The sequence below is a fragment of the Balearica regulorum genome, chromosome 8, assembly GCF_011004875.1.
Source record: "Balearica regulorum gibbericeps isolate bBalReg1 chromosome 8, bBalReg1.pri, whole genome shotgun sequence".
NCBI classification, from domain to species: domain Eukaryota; kingdom Metazoa; phylum Chordata; class Aves; order Gruiformes; family Gruidae; genus Balearica; species Balearica regulorum.
In genome coordinates this window covers 2228204-2242473 of record NC_046191.1, presented here as the reverse complement: position 1 = coordinate 2242473, position 14270 = coordinate 2228204, and the positions used below count along the sequence as shown (strand labels likewise).

The 14270-nt window shown below is 43.0% G+C and overlaps 1 protein-coding gene across 4 annotated transcripts in view; it reads left to right on the top strand.

Moving 5' to 3' along the window:
- The window catches only part of PDE4B (phosphodiesterase 4B), a 213070-nt gene that overhangs the window by 159291 nt on the left and 39509 nt on the right, over positions 1-14270 (top strand). The window contains exon 1 of one of the 4 annotated variants that reach the window (XM_075759164.1): positions 7318-7669. The exons of the other annotated variants lie outside the window; for them this stretch is intronic. The gene's annotated coding sequence lies outside the window, so the exon portion shown is untranslated. Of the gene's footprint in view, positions 1-7317; positions 7670-14270 lie in introns of those variants that run through there. 4 annotated transcript variants of the gene reach the window in all.

The window sequence follows — 14270 nt, the reverse complement described above, 5'->3', positions numbered from 1 at the left end:
CTGGAACAACATTTTTCTGTTTCATTGTTTGCTTGCGGTCTTTTGAAATCTGCATGTAGCAATCAAACGAGAGCAGAAGTCAGTGAGTGTGATGCCTAATCGCATCTTCATTCCTGTCTGCTCCCCCCACCCCCCCCAGTGTCCCTCAGTCACCTTGTCCTCACCCCTGTGTCGGGTCAGAGACCACAGCGAACACAAGTAGGTTTGACTGTGATCATGGAGGAGAATAGCACCGAGCAAAGCCTCCGGATGGAGGGCGCTGGGCAGCGCACTGCGTACAGCCTGCGCTAGAGCCCGGGCCAGCGAGGGGGCCCAGCATCTGCCTGGGGTGCCAAAGCCAGGTGGGGTAGGCAGCAGTGCGAGCCCAGCAAGCGGAGGCAGGGAGCAGCCGTGGTGGGAGCAGGGGGCTGCTTGGGTAGCGCGAAGTACTGAGGATGGGAAGCAGAAGCAACCTGCTTGTGACAAGTTTCTTTATTTTTACACCTGAGTTTAGCCGTGCAGTGCTGAGGGCTTGTGGGACCCCTCTCAAGAACAGAGCTGGCACTACTCGCACTAATTTAAAGGTTACTCCCACAGAGAAGGAGATAAGATTTGGAGGAGTGCCCATTTGTAAGGTTTCATCTCAGCCTTTACAATAATTATGTGCTTGGAGGGACTAATAAAGCTTAATTTTTACAGTGTGTGAAGCCTGGATAACTAACTATCATTTCCTTTCATGCTGTGTATTATTTACTGTCTGGGAACACATATAGTCCTGGAGACTTCCAGATTAGGTTCCTCAAAACTTGTTAATGGAATGTGGAAACCTCTGATGCAGAAAGAAAACTGGACAGCACGGTCTTAAACTCCTTCTCCTTCACTCCCTCTCTGTGAACAGTGTTGAGTCAGGGCTAGCAGGAATGCAACTCGTCACTTTATTTAAAAATCTGTTCTAGCAAGACTTTGATTTTCTGGCCTGTGTGAAAAAAATCATGGAAAATTTCATAAGCTTTCCATGCATCTCTAGTAATCTAGTAATGAGGAGAGAATTCCCTTCCAGGAATTTTTAGATTAATTTTCTTAACACTTTCTGTGGAAAGAATCACTTTCAACTTTTTAACACTTTGTGGATATTTTTCTACAGTATTTCCAACATAGGATACTTGTTCCTTTTTAGCTAACCCAAGCTTCTAATGCTCAAATACGTGAAAATTTCAGTTTCCTTTTTGATTGAAGGGTCTGATGCACATAATTGTAGAGCAAGTTTTGGTTTACCCCGCAAAGCTCAAAAAGAGAAAGCAACTGAGAAGAATCCAACTTCTAGCATTTTTAACCTTGTGATCCTGACTCATGGTTTTTAATGTTTCAGTGCTAGTAATTATAGGTGGATAGGTGGATATATCTAAAATAAATTATATTAACATCTTACCCGAGATGTGAAAAAAGATAATGTCCAGATGTGGAAATGAGCCACGCTGGATGCATTTTCAGTATGCAGATTTTAATTTGGTAACAAAAGGACTGTGGAAAGAAACGGCAGCTCAGCGGCTTGTGGAATTTGTAAAAGGTAGAGAAGTATAGGCTGGGTTCTTGGCCCCTCAAGTAAATGGGTTCTTAACCTTGTAACTTAACTGACTTCAGGTGAGGTCTTCAAATGAAAGAAAAAATCTGAGCTGTGTCATTACAACTTAAGTGAATCGTGACAGTTTGTAGGTAAGAATAAGAAATATTTTTGAGATTGATAGGAAATTGTGTTATTTCCTATGTGAAAGAAGCCGGTATTGACATTACTAGTGAAAAAGTCTGGGGTTCTTAGTTAAATGCAGTTTCAATTTGTGTTGATGAATTTTACCAACTCTCATAGGACCTAGTCTCTCCGCTGAAGCAATCCCTTCTTGGCCAGTGTAAGACATTGCATCTGCCACACAGTCACAGCCCTGTGCTGAGGGTGTCAGGAGTGAGCTTGCTGTGAAGGGATGGCAGCCCTGACACATTGAGGGAAGACTGAAAACCAGCCTGACAGAGCTACCACACTCCCAAATTGTCAGGTAGCAGCTTACAAGGCTTAGGGTCGGAGCCCAGAGAGGGGATGCCCTCTTCTCAGCTGAGGCCAGCACCCAGACACGTGCCTACTTGCTTCCGTGATAGGTGGTGTACCTCCGCTCACATTCTGCCCGTGCTCACGTGAAAATAGAGGTGTAGTGAGGAATGCCGGTGTTATTCTATCCTGCGGTTATTTCTTTTCTTATTCTGTGCTTTTCTAGCACATAAACCAGGACCATTCTGAATTTCTGACCTTATTGTTGCATTTGTTGTCCCCGCTTTGCCGCCCAGAGTGCATTCCAGGTTGCTGTCAACCCTCTCTTGTTTCCCGTGGAGGCTGTAGTCATTCTGTCCAGCGGGTCCCTTGGCCAATTTGGTGATTGCCTGCCTTTGCCTATTTACAGCCATTGGTACCTATTGTAACTCATTTCAGTATAGCAGAAAACAATGACAGCTGTTTACTTTCTAAGGAAGTTTCCATTTAAATGCAGCAAGAACAAAGATTTTTAGGGCTTTTTTTTTTTTTTTTTCAGTGTTTGCAGCTTTTTTCCCCTAGATGGCTTCTGATTTGGATATTATGAAAGGAAGGAGAGATTTTCCTATCAGAACATTTCCAGTTATGTGCCAATGGCTCCTGTGTCTGAAAGGACGCAGAGTGTTTTTCCTGAAAGTTTTGGAGAAGGAAACAGTAATGTTTTGATTGGGACTAGGCTGTGTTACATCCCTCTAGATAAAAGAATGTTGTTTGAAATGAAATGTGTTTATATTCTCTAGATTGGTTAGTCGGCCGAGCTCGGAATTTTATTTTAGCTCTCCCATGTCACACATTGATTCATAGATTTACCACAATCAATTGACATCAGTATGAGCACTTCGTATATGTCTCCTTTTTTTTGTCATTAGTGGAGTGATTTATATCCTGTTATGAAAAGTACAGAACTCAGGGTTTAAAGCAAACTAGCATACATTAATAAAATTACCCTGGAGGGAGACAAATTACATTCAGTATTTACACTGGAAGTAATACTTGCCAGCTGTTTACTCCAGCTAGAATATTACGGGATTTGTCCGTTGTTTCAAACTGAGAGGAGCCAAATCTGATGCTAGTACTCCCAAGGAGTTGCATCACTGAGGACCCAGACCCATGGCAAAATGAATGAGCTGTGATGAAATCACAAAATTCTTTTCCTTTTTTGCTTTCATTGAAAGCACGAACAATTCTGGCAAGGTTTTTCACGGGACAAAGTGCTTTTGAAGCTGATACGGATGTCACTGTAAATTTCAGAGCTTTCTTAACCTTATAACCACAGCAATAAAAGGAAGAGGAATATGTATTGAACATCCTGTGTTTTGTCCTTGGTATCAGCTTAAGTAAATCTGGCAGATTTTTCCTGTTATTTTGTTATAACTGCAGATCACAGGAACGAACAAAATTGCTTTTATGAATTAACTGAGAAACCATAACATGAAAATATGAAGCCATAGCAAAAAAGTACTAAATCCTTAATTGGCTCATGTACTCCACAGCTGGGAAGGACAATGGGAATAGTGCAGACCGGGAGGTTCCTAGGCGGTGTATAGCATTACCCAGTGCAATTGCGCAGGGCCTGGGTTATGAACGGGTGCTACCCAACTACCTTCTCTGGTCTTGCAGAAACAGTGATATAAACACATTGTCTCACTAAGTTCTGTGATATTTCTTTCTCCTGTTCCCCTTTTTTTTTAAATGCAGCCTCTGCCACAGTTACTTTCATTGACCTTTGCGCTACCTTGGGCTCAGCAAATCCATCAGCGCTTCCTCTTTTCGATTCAGCTCTCTCTCCTCCCCTGACTTCAGTGAAAGGTCTTTAGATCCTACCCAATTGATTCAACTAATAAAATCTGCAACAAGTCTGGCAGTTCCTGCTTAGTTTTGTTCCTTCCTCCATACTTATTTACTTCACTGGCCCTAATCCTCTCTGAATTAAATCATCTTTCACTGGCCACCACATTCAGTCTAAGCCTCTCATTCTTCCACCCATTTCGGTACAATCTTTTCTCCATCTGTTTTGCTTCCTTTGTGTTTTTCCCCGGACTTTTTCATATTGTCGTATTCTTTCTCTCAGGGCAGCACAGGGTCGGTGCTGTTTGCTTAGGTTCCCAGTATCAAGGCCTCTCCCTCGCAGCACGACAACGGTCGCGCACCAGTCTGCACGTTTGCCTGAACTAGCACAGGCTCGTCATGGCATCACCTTACCTTTGCAGTGCTGTGTCAAAGCCTGTGCGGTGCCTGCGGGCGCTGCCGTAAATGAACCCCCTCGCTGTCGCAGAGGCTGTGGAGAAGGCGCTGTACCAGTCGTGATGCAATAGGGAGTGAGAAGCCTCTCCGGACGAACAGGGGGAAAGGGGAGAGGTGGCACATTTCTGCCAAAAGATCGATGCCCAGATGGACAGTGTTTTCCTGTGCTGCTTTGTTTGATGGGCTGTTGCATTTCAATGTTACTGATGGCTGGCAGGAGCAAAGCGTAGTGTTAAGGGTCGAACAGTGTTGTGTGCTTCCTGGAGCTGTGAGGGGTTTGCAGAAACTTTTCTCAAGAGCAGGAAACCAAGTGCCCCTTGGATACTTTCAACACTGAATAATTATAGCCTGTCCTCACAATTAATTATATACCTAGCAATACACTATAGCTGATTTGCGTTGCAACCCGAGGCTTTGGGGGGTGTAGCGCTTTGGGATATGTCACACACAGGCTTTTCAGGGCTCATGGGATTAAAGCTTTGTTAAAATTCCTCTCTGGGGATGGGAATGAAAGATTGGTATTTTTCTTGCTTGTGCCTTAGCCTCTGCTTTCCTGTACATCTGCACGTTTGTCTGCACTTCTCACATGCCTTTACACGAACTCAGAACTTGTACTCTTTCATTTTTTATGTGGGTGTAAGATATACAGACTTGTGCACGAACATTTGTATAAAGCATAAACAAAAGACTGGATAATGCTGGTGCTTGTGCTAATGAGAGTCCCAACTTTTTGTACAAGTTAACAAGCCCTGCGCATCAAAGTCAGCTCTTGGATACAACTATCTGTAAACCCCAAATAATCAGTACGGAGCTAGTGCTCTTGCACCATACTTCCTCTTCTTGGCGTGCGGAGAATGGCTCTGGGCATATACGAAATAGAGGATTCGTTTTGAAATTCTGTTGGTCTGCTGTGAGTGTGACTGAAAATCTGGCCTTTTGGTTTTGAGAAAGATCGTACAAGTCAAATAGGTGTGGTGTTTTAGGCTTTTAACAAGTGTGCAAGAGGAGTCACGTATGACCAAATAGCTGAGCTAACAAGTATCTGTGCACAGTAAATTCAGTGGTGCTGTAGACTTACTTATTACCTACAAATGCTATTTTTAAAGGACGCAGTGCTATAATGATGCAGATTATTTAGAAACTAAGCAAAACTGTAAAAGCAATCAGACAGGTATCGGTTTAATGACGTGACTGAGTAAAATTAAGGCTGTTGAATGGTAAAGTGATTCTTACTGCTTGAGAAATTAAAAGTGCGTTTCAAAGTTACCTGCAGAAAAAGCAAGCGTGGCCCGCCAAGCTCCAGACGGTGCTGGGGACGTCCAGCGGCTGTTTCTTGCTCTTCAGGGGTAGTTCATTCCCGCGGAGAGTCCGTTTCGTGTGTTACGCCTGCCTGCAAACACACACCCCCTGAAAGTTGGACTCATGCTTCTTAGTAAGTATTTCAGTTATGCTATTGACGTCAATGCAGTCATTAAATAGATTGCCGGCCCTCCCATCAGTAAACCTGTGCCAAAGACCTAGAGGCAGGCACATTTTAAAAGAAGAACATCAGGTTTTCTTTTAGCATTTGAGAGAATAAGGGAAAAGTTTCTTCTGAAGTCACTATACTTTGCAATAAGGGAGGGTTTTTTTGCTTAATTTTCTAAGACTCATTTACTGCAAAGATAATTGCTACATTTTATTGAACACACTTTTGTTATGTTACCGTGCGCATAACCAACTCCAAATGACACTAAAGAGTAATTTTTTGTGATCAGCTCCAGCTGAAAAACGACACTCATTTTAGGTCTCACAGCTAGATTTATTTGTGTATCAAGTAACAGAAGGTATTCAGGCAAACCTGCTTAGCCTTTGACTCCAGAAATTCTGCAAGGATTGATTTCATGACATCTATATAAGAAAATAGCCTTCATTTCTCCTCGGCAGGCTCTGAAGACATACAAGCTAATCGTGACTCCATAGCAACGGATAAAAACTGTTTTCCCCTCTGCCCCACCTGTGGATGTCACATGAAGATGCTACACGTGCTGCTGCCATCAGGAGCCTGTCACTCCCAGGGCCCAGCTGCCATCCATGGCCGTGGGGCGAACGGCCGTGATGCCAGTGGGACTCCCTACGTGCACTCACGCTGAGTCCTGCTGTATTTCTGAGGCAGGCTGGGCTCTCCTGGGCTGGCTGGAACGTCCATTCATGACTGTGGCTGGGAGATACCTACCTCCTGGAGCTGCCACCCTGCCCACTGCTAAAGGCAGCTCCAGGTTGTGGAATTCTCCTTGCCCAGTGTCAGGAATGGCTCCGGCTGTCAGACAGAGGCTCCAAAGGGCTGCGAGCTTAAAACCTAAGGATGTATATAGATGGCATCCTCACCCAGGTGGAGGGAGTACCTTTCCTTCGACAAGCAGGTATGTTGTAATCGACAGCAGCAATGTGTTTTTGAAGAACAGTTGAGGAGCCAAACCACTGGGTTTTTTTGTTGAGGTTGTCATTTCACTGATGGTACCACACTCTGCTACATAGGATAAAACCATAAAAACAGTCATAGGTTTAGTTAGGGCTTCTCTCTGATGGATGGTTTCTTTCTGAATGATCCAGGGAACTGCAAGACCAAGGTGACAAAGAAGAGACCTTCATAGTGGCGTGCTCTCATTTTGTCCCCATATTCACTCTGCTCTTTAAGCACAGGTCAAGCTCTGAAAGCCTTATGTTGCTTTACTCAGCTCCCATTCGTACTGGATTGCTTAAGGCCTCTGCAAAGACAATAAGACTTTGCCATTGCTAATATCAGAGTTGATAAAATCTGTGTTTCTTTTGTTTTCTGCATAGAATGATAATAGTTGCTGTGGGTGAGATTTTGACATTGCAGTCTTCAGTGTACTGAATCAGTTCCATATGAGTTTGAGAAATGTGTACTTCATCTGAGAAAAAAAACACAAACCAAAACAAACAAAAACACCCAAACCAAACTTCTGGCAGGCCGAGTTATTTTTTTTAGGTCGTGGGCCACAGTTTGTACATGCTTTAGTGATGAATAGGGTTCTTCATTGTCCCGCTGATTTAAGCCCCTTCAGCTTCCATGTCATCAGCATTTTCCAGCCAGTGGGAGCTGAAATGGACTCCTGAAAGCACCCATCAGCTCATCCCCACAGCAGCTATATATAAGTTTCTCCTTCCTCCCCCGAGGTTGAGCTCACTGCTTGCAGCATTGTGTCCCGGACACAGCTGGCCATGGGAGTGTGAGAGGCTGCATCCGAGTATCTGTGCAGAGACGTTCCCAGGGTAATGCACCGCACAAATCCCCAAGCCATCAGCCTCTCCTTGGACAGTCCCAATGTCCAAACTTTTGTCCTCCCGCAGGATCTAATTCCAAGCGTAAGTTGCTTTCTTGTTGTGTTTTAAGAAGTGAGTATTTCTAACTTTGTGTTTTGATTGTCAGCAGCCAAATTGTTCAGTCCATAGTTGGGCAGGAACTCCCTCTGAGTGTTTCGTATTTATTAGTCTTGGTGGGAGCAGCCTTTGATTCTGGTGTGTAGGGGCATGTACAGAGGGTAAAGTGCGGGCCTTGATGGGCAGAATTTGAATTAGCCCGCTGTCCTCCGTAGGGTAAGCATTTTGCCCACCAAAGTTAACTCTACAACTATAGGATAACAATTATAAAGATCAAAACTTTAAGAGCTTTTAAAATCAATATATAACCCAGGTAGATTTAAAAGAGGGAGTAAAGGATTGCTAAGGCACTTCTCCCTCTATTTAGTTACGGAATTGCATCCGTTCTGAGATACAGTTTAGACTCACTGATTCCCAAACGGTGATACTGAACAATGAACGTATTGACTGGTTTCAGTGTTCAAATCACCTAGAAATGCTCTGGTTTTAATATCACTATCTGTTCATCTCCTGATTGACTAAAAAAGATTTGTATAGTTAAGCACGGTATGCTTATTAATGTAAGCATAATGTCATTGTGCAACTGGTAAAGAATGTTACGCTAATAGTTAATGAAACATTTTATTGTAATATTGTTTTCTCTATAAGAAGTGTCTGTAAATGACAGCCTTAAGTATTGTATAATTGCGATACTTTTTTGACAGAAAGGAAACAACTGTTAATTATTTATGGTTATTAATAAAACATGCCAGGTTCTTAAGTTAATTCAGTTCACTGGAAAAATATGTATGCTTACAAAGATTTTAATTTTTTAAGCAGTAGACTAAAAACATCTAAGTGCTTCTGTCCCTGTGGAATATATTGTCATGTCTAAAGGTATCATTGATTGGCTTTGTTGTGCATTCAGGCACTTAACCATTTCAGGAATTCAGAATGTAAAAAAAAAAACCAAAATAAAACCCCAAAATCTAGCAGGGTGTTGATTTGACAATTAATGTATTTTGATTTTGTATTCGATACTGTGCCTGTCAAAGGCCAGTGGCAAACAGCCTTTCATCAGCCAGAAGAGGAGTAGGATCTGACCCAAGATTAGCCACTGTTGTTTACTAGGAGCCATGATCAGTGGCCATTACTCGGTACTAAATACTTATATAGTTAGATTTAATTTTAAAAGAGTTATGCTTTTTAATGTAGATATTCTAGTATAAATATCCTGCTGCCATAAATATACCTTTCCAAGAGGAAATTAAACATCTGTGCGTATGAAAACTCCTCTACCACACCTTCACACTCTTCAAAAAACTTCTTAAACAGACATTTTTGCATTGCATCTAAAAGACTCCAGGTTCCAGGTGTTTAGAGCAAGGCTTTGGATTCAGCTTGCCAGGGCCCTTAGAGCATATTCCAGACACCCCAATGGTTTCATTTAAAATGGGTTGAACCCTCTCTTGAGTTCTATGAGAAGTGACCTGAAATTGTGGCCCTGCTGTTACTGACTGGAGTGCAGGACTTTGGATCCGCACTGGGAGCACTTGCGCTGGTCTGGGGTAGCCCGAGAGGAGGTGGGATAACCCTCTGCGCTGCGGGGACTGTTGTCCGATGAGTTGAGCGCAGTGTGGGGGCAATCCTGCTAACAAAAATTCAAAGAAGTAAACATTCACAAAAGTTAGCAAACATAAGTGCAGAGTTTGTCAATAACAGATCTTGCTAGCATTTGACAGTTGTGAAATGTTTGCCTCCCTTTTTTCCCAAAGATACTTCTTGAAGAAGAGAAATCCAAATACAAATTTCCAGTCTGTCTGGAGTATTTTCTGGTTTAGCAGTAATACTTTATGGGACATGGTCCACATCCAGAGCCTAGACAAATACGTACGGTGGGCCTTCATCTTAATTCAAGTTCTTTGGGCAGGGTATTTCCCGAAATTCCTGTTAGTGAAATGTCACGAACTGTTTGCAGCTTTCCGGGCTTCAACTATATTGCGTGAAACTTTTAAATATTTCCATCCACTTACAGTGGGAACATACCATCCAGGTAAAAGCCAAAAATCTGTTACTCACACTTTATAGATCAGGAACAAAGAAATGAAACACAAGAAGAGATGATGCTCACACCACATTTTTCAGCAGCAGCTGCTCGTTCTGAGCTTGCCTTTGCAACACATCCAAATGTGGTCAATTCAGCATGCTGCTAGAATGTCTCCTATTGCAAATTGCCTTAAATGGAAAGTCCTGGGCAGCTTAAAATCAGATGTTTCACAGAAATTGTATGAATTTCACTGAATTTATTTCACAGAATTAATTACTTTGGAGAAGTAGCGTGAATGACAGTGCAGAGACCTTGGCCAAGGCTAACATGAGGTGCCTCTATTATGCTGCTAAATCTAAGAAATCCTGAAAGGTGCCACATAGCATAAAACTTAAAGCATGAAAAGTAACCACCAGAATAATTTGCAGTAGACCAGCCCATATTTGACCTTCAGTGGGGAACATTTCCATGTCCATTTAATCTGCTATTTAACTGAGATGATTGTTAATAAGGGTGTCTTTACTATAGCTGACATTTTGATTCTTTGAACTTGTTTTGAGGTGCTTAAATTAATATATTCTGAGGGCCTTAATTAAGTGCATTTTGAGAGTGAAAGGCTGTTCTTACCTGTGCTGGCTGTAGGGATTTGACGAGTGTTTACACTTCCAAGTCTGCCTGTTGTTGCTGGGTTTGAGCTTACCCTCCATCTGCCCCTTCGGGGCAGCTCCCTCATGGCTTGGCTCGAGCATAACACCCAGAGTTGGGTCAGGACTGAGACTCCAGATTGAGGGAAGTGGTAATACAGGACTCAGACCTCCGGGTTTAATCACCTTCTGGCCAAAATGATCCAGATGTAAGAAAAAAAAAAAGCACAAATAAATTATTGTCTGGTGTTCTATACTATCTATTTCTGATTATGGATAACCACATAATGAATCTGATGCTACATCCCTAGTAATGTCGGGGAAGATACGGCCCAGTTGTGACTCGTGCCCCAAACACATCTTTTAAAAAGCTGGCGACTAGGGTGTGATGGCCTCCATTTGAAGGTGACAGAGGTGCAGCGGAGATCAGCACGTGAAAGGAGTAATATGGAATATTAAAAGCTGTCAAAACAAATGATGCTAGTTTGTAGGATACTGACATCTCCCTCTTCCTCCCCACCCTTTTACCCGTGGGACTTACTCTGTGATTTTAAACAGATTATTCTAAAAGGCTGTACGTGCAGTTTAGTAAACATAAAGCACACTGAGTCACAGCTACGAACAGCTGAAATTGTTCGCTAGGGCAGATTAATACAGATGATTAGCACAGTGAATATTTTAGCTCTGTTGTCAGCTACTGCAGGTCTGAAGATTTTTTTAGTTTTGTGACTCGAGGATCACTCCGAATGTTCAGAGTTACAGGGTGTGGACATGCGAAAAAAGTGAATCCGTGCATCTCGGGGTGCCACCAGAGAGCTATCTGAAGGACACTAGCTTAACAGGTAAAACATTCTGCGTTTTCAGAAGCTGGAGGATCACGGATTAAGAAACAACTTTTTTAATTGCATGTGCTTTCAGATTGTTCAAGCTATTTCTGCTGGTTCTGCTCTGTGACCGACCCACGATCTGCAGTGAGCAATACTCTGACTTCCCACAGTGTCGTTTGGTACAATTGCAGATCAGTCGATAGGGCTTACTCAGAGTATCACCCGAAAACCAAATGTGTCAAAACAGGTCATTTTTTGCAATGCGCTGCGTACGTGAGTGGCTCTGCTCAGTGCGGAGCAGCAATATCTCCGGGTTTCAGCTGTAGAATGCCAGTCATATTCACTTATTTTGAGAGGCTAAATAAGGGCAGAAAGTTCAAATAAGGTAAATCGGCGAGGTTGACATTATTACCCTTTGGGTATGTAAAATATCTGTTGTAGGAAAACAGATTAAAATTCCAAACTAAATCATTTTTTTAAGCTTCCATCCTAAAGGATAATGCTTTCAAGAAATTACATTTGGCCATGAAAAAAACATTTAATTATATTTTATAATTAATATCATTTAAATAGCTGGCATGATGGCTCAAAACATAACGGATGACTGTACGCCCAGTCTTTCTAAGGCTGAGAGCAAGGCATACGGACACGAAGGCTGATATGTGTCTTAAGGAATTCCTATGAATTATGGTTGGGATGCTTCCAGGAGCCACATTCTTAACTTTCATATTGAAGACCTTAAGGAAATTAAATTGAGAGGAAATGGAGGACAATTCTGTGTTAAATCGTAACCTTTCCAGGAGCCAAGGAAACTGATTTAGCAGGTCTAACATTTTACCAATAGCCTGTTCTACATTGCTATGGTGAAGTGAGTAGCCTTATTCTGACCCTCATTTAAAATTTGGGAATAATTTGCCTCATGAATTGCTGAGGATTATTAATAAACTTTGTCTTTACATCTAATGCCAGTGGCAGAGCAGAGCTTTTCAGGTAGGTCGCCACTGTGCTTTGTGCTTCCAGGATTTGTTCCCGAGGTTCCTCCTCCATTTCCTACTCCAGTATTTGTTTCACCATAGTCGAAGGACTTTCACTCTGACAGAATATTTAGACCGTAAGTTTTATTACCTCCAGGTTAAGCCGGTTCAAAACCTGATTTAATGGCTACAGATGGGTATGTGGATGAAAGTAACATCTGAAGTCTGTGGCAGTTCCAAATGCAGACCTTTTTGTTTGTGGTTTGCAAAACTCTTACGAAACAGTGAGATAGAATACGCTTAGTCCCTTGCATCTTTCACATTTTGGGGTTTTTTTTTCCCCTTTGTTGAATTAAAGTTGTCGCTGTGGTCTGTCTAGGTAGTTCCTTCCTTGTCTTAGGCCTGTTGTGAAAGTCATCTGATGGGTTCTCAAGGAGGAGTTTCCAGTGCAGCAGCAGCAGGGGTGCAGACACGCAGTTTTGCACAAACACACACGCAGAAAGACAGCTCAGGAGAGGAGAGGTGCTGCCTCTGGGCTCAGCTGTGGGCCCACACGGGGCAGAGCCCCTGCTCCAACACACACGTCGTCGGTGCATGGCACCAGGTAGCGAAGTGCGGAAGTCTTCAGACTGGCTGTGGTGAGCCAGCTCCAGAACCGGAAGCCGTCTCGCCACAACAGCACAGGATGGTGCCCCACCTAATTAAGCCTGTTGAAAGGCAAGGCTAATTAGTTTAGGTGGAGTGCCTTGTTAGCACAGCGATGTTGCTTCCAGGATCCAAGTTGGTTTCCCTGCACGTGTAAGCTTACCAGCCCTCTCCGAGCCAGCCCACATGTATCAAATGAGATAATACACTGCATGGCACAGGTAAATCCTAAGTGGGTAGCTAGGTAATTTCATAATCATATCCTGATTTTTCAGTGTCTTTCTCACACTCGTGCATTGACATGCACGCCATGTGCTCAGGAAGAAAACATTTCTACTCACGCAATAAAATGTTCATCTTACTGTGATCTGGCCTTTCCTTGTTTAGCTAGAAAGACAAAGACATAATCTGGGCACCCTGTGATTTACAGGGAGTTGGGACTGGGATTTCAGTCCCTGGGCTCAGCTCTAGGTCTGGGCTGGAGGTTTCCTTCTGTGGCCCATTGAAACTGATGGTCATCTCCGTCCCCAGCCTGCAGCTCTGTGGGCTGTTTTCGCTGCGCTTTGAGAAGCATGTTGATGGGGTGTGATGGGGATTCACTTAGTTAAAAAATTTGTAAAAGCCTTGGTAATTGTGATCTGTCTTCAAAATGTGTTCAAGATATGTGTTTATTTCCTTACAAAACATCATCTGAAAAATCATTTCAGCATTCTCTTTGCAGCTCTGTCCTTTGAGTGCACTGTCAGTCCTTTGCCCTTGTTTTGTTAGACCCTGCGTAGGAGAGGTACTCTCTTGCGTCGTATTTTTCGTCCTGTCTTGTGATTAAGGCAGGAATCCTACAGGGCAACAAGGAATCAAGCCCGGTCAGTAAAACGATAACGTGCCAAACTGTGTGTTTGCTCCCCGAGATAAAGTTGGAACTGAGCAATCTTTGCCGTTCATTCGACAGGCCAAGATTAGATTCTGCCCCTCTTGCCATTTCTGCTTCTCCCTGTCCATGGACTGAGGAATTCCTACTATGCAGGCAAATCCCGTTCCCAGATTCCCCCGTGATATCGCTGCTAAGTGACATCTGACAAGATGCTTCCTGCATTTTGTTACTTCCATTTGGCACCATAAAAGCACTGTCACTTACCCTTCTGATTTGTGGCAGCAACGCTGTATTGTTCACTCCGTGTGCTGCCGTGGGGGGAAGGATACTGCACAAACGGATACTGCCTTGTGGTAAAACACTGGCTCCCACCCCAAGATGAGACGATATCTCCAATCTAAATCCTTCTTCAGAACTTCTCCAGTTTTCCTCCTTCATTAGCATTTCAGATTAAACCTTTAGGCTTATCTTCAGATCAGAAATTACCTCTCTGGGAAGCTTCATAGGTTTCTGTTAGCCACCTTAAGTTGTTCTTAGTGTTTACGCCTCATTTTTGCACCTCATTGTCATGTAAAAGGTGCAGTGTTAACTTTGCTTTG